The sequence below is a fragment of the Embiotoca jacksoni genome, unplaced genomic scaffold (genome assembly GCF_022577435.1).
Source record: "Embiotoca jacksoni isolate LCO1_2020_lvr unplaced genomic scaffold, fEmbJac1.0.p SCAF_41, whole genome shotgun sequence".
Classification (NCBI taxonomy): domain Eukaryota; kingdom Metazoa; phylum Chordata; class Actinopteri; family Embiotocidae; genus Embiotoca; species Embiotoca jacksoni.
In genome coordinates, this window is record NW_027185394.1 from 578123 (window position 1) to 580622 (window position 2500).

Below are 2500 nucleotides of genomic sequence, written 5' to 3' on the forward strand. Positions count from 1 at the left end.
GCCCAGGACCGGATTCGAACCCGGAACCTTTTTGCTGTGAGGCGACAATGCTAACCACTGCACCACCGTGCCGCCCCATTTTTTAGACCCGCCCCTTTGAAGTCAGAGCAGGGAAACCTTTCAGAAAAACATGCAGTGGAAACTCGGAACCGTCTCTCCACTGCTGCTCGACATTCTCCCATGATCCTCCTCTGCGTGACCTCGTCCGGGAGGTCGACTCTAATTGGACACCGCTCGTTTCTAATGGTTCCATTAGCTCGTTAGGAAAGGTTAGCTCATGAGAAACATCCTCGCTAACGAGCTGAGCCTCGTTAAGAGGCGGGTTTGATTTAAAGGAGCAGAATTGCTGCTCAAATGAATCCAAACCAAACAGCTGGGAGGAATTTCGGGGAGAGATTCTCCGCTACTGAAACTGGCGTTACCGATCCGTTTCAGCTGCTTAGATTTCCTTCGATCTGGACTCGGGCCACCGGAACCGCTCCGGATCCTCCGGAGACTCGCTCTCTGGACCTCCAGGTGAACGAATCCAATTACCTCCACGGAGAAGAGGAGCTGAGCGCCAACAAGAAGCAGCGTCTCCTTTTTACCGTCATGGGTGCGTCCGGATGTTGTTACACAGAAGAGCCCTTTAAAATCTGCTCCTTCAACTCTTGGATCGTTTGATCGGTTTGGACGTGTTTTTTCCTTCAGAATAAACCAGGAATATTCGTGCATCTGTAAGGAGACTTTGACTTCAAAATTAAATCAGTTTGATTTGGAAAAAAAAATGTGGACCAAAAACGTTTTATTTTGTAATGATTTTCACAGGAAGTCCTCCTCAGAGACGGTGAAACCGTTTCCTGTTTTAAAGGTCGTTTTATGAAATTTTTAGATTCAAAGAAAAAAACTAAATGACAAAAATTCTCCTTAAGGTATCAAAAGTTGGTTTCTGATTCTTTGTCAACATTTATAACATTTTCTTCTATTTTTTTTATTTAAACCAAAACTTTTAGAGTTAATTAACTCCCCAAAAAGTGCTTCAACATCTGCTCGAATTTTAATGTGAGAACTTTTATTAAAGGTCCAACACCAATTCAATTCTGATCCATTTCTGTTTGATTATAAAGCAGATCGACACGTTACAGACTTTAAAAACAGCTTGTATTCAGCAACTGTGCGGTTTGGACTTCCTGTGAGTTTGTGATGTCACAGGCTCACCGTGATGTCATACATCCTTTTTACAAAGACAAACAACACAGAGCGATCGTTTTGTCGTGAAGCTGACAAGCTACAAAACCTAAGAAAAACCTGTGATTGTTCAGTCAGAAAAGAGTCGACCAATCAGAAGAGAGGATCGCTGATATCAATCAGTCTTAAAGAGACAGACACCAAAGCGGCCTGTTGTTGTAGAGCTGCAGGGAGGAGATGGCAAACTGCATTATGATTTTTCATTCTTAAAACTAAAAAAAAAGAAATCTTCTGATGAAGATCAAGACTGAAAATAAAACACCGGCGAAAATATCAAAATATGGACCTTTAATGTTGAAAAAAAAAAGAAGAGCTTTTGTAGAAAGTGTTGTTTTCTCAGCAGTGTGAAACATTTCAAATAAACTCAGCCGGATCAAAAACAACATATTCAATCCGAAAAATATCAGAGAGCCCGAAACCCACTTTAAAAAGCAAAATAAGTAAACAGAAGAAACTCGTGCGCTGATTTAAAGATTCTTCAGATCTTTTCATGTTTCAGAAAAAACATCTCTGAACTCCTTCAAGCTGCAAAATGTCAATAAACTGCTCTTTATGTATTATAATTAAAAGTGTGTAATTCTATTATAAATCTTAATTTTGTATCTCGTGTTGTTGCAGGACGTCTGAGGGGGTCCACCCCCACCCACCCCCCACCCCCGCCTCCTGACTTCCTGTTTACATTACTGCTGTCACCTGAGCAGGTCGCAGGCTCCACCTGTCCGTCACAGACACGTTTTTACTCGGTGAGTACCGTCGGCCTTCCTTTTTTTTTTTTTTTTAAATGCTGTTCAGTTTAAATGACATGTCGGTGATGAGGTCGTTCAGAGGTCATTTGAGGTAAAACACCGCTGAGCGTTATTGAGTGCTTTCTTTTTTGTTTTCTTTATATTTACCTCCTTCAAAATTCATTGTTCCTTTTTGTCCTCCACATTTATCGGCTACACGTCTGATTTTTTGCACTAAAAACACAAAAGAGAATCTTAAAAAGGAGGTTCAGTAATAAAATGTTACGAAACATCACAATAAGCTGCCGAACGATAATCGATTTGTTTCCGATATTGTGATCTTTTCCGACTCTTTTGGCTGATTCCTGATTCCAACGCAAGGGACAAGGCTGGAAACCAATATTGGATGGTGGTGATCTTCGGGCCCTCAGGCAGCACTGCATTAAAAACACACTATTCTGGAGTGGAAATCACTGCATGGGCTCAGGAACACTTGTGAAAACCATCGTCTGTGAACACAATTCATCGCTGCGTCCACAAATGATGTT

The 2500-nt window shown here is 41.4% G+C and overlaps 1 protein-coding gene across 1 annotated transcript in view; it reads left to right on the top strand.

Annotated features, from left to right (window-relative positions):
* The window catches only part of LOC138209976 (semaphorin-6D-like), a 75238-nt gene that overhangs the window by 20333 nt on the left and 52405 nt on the right, over positions 1-2500 (top strand). Inside the window, 1 exon segment of the mRNA XM_069168836.1 lies at positions 1846-1970. The gene's annotated coding sequence lies outside the window, so the exon portion shown is untranslated.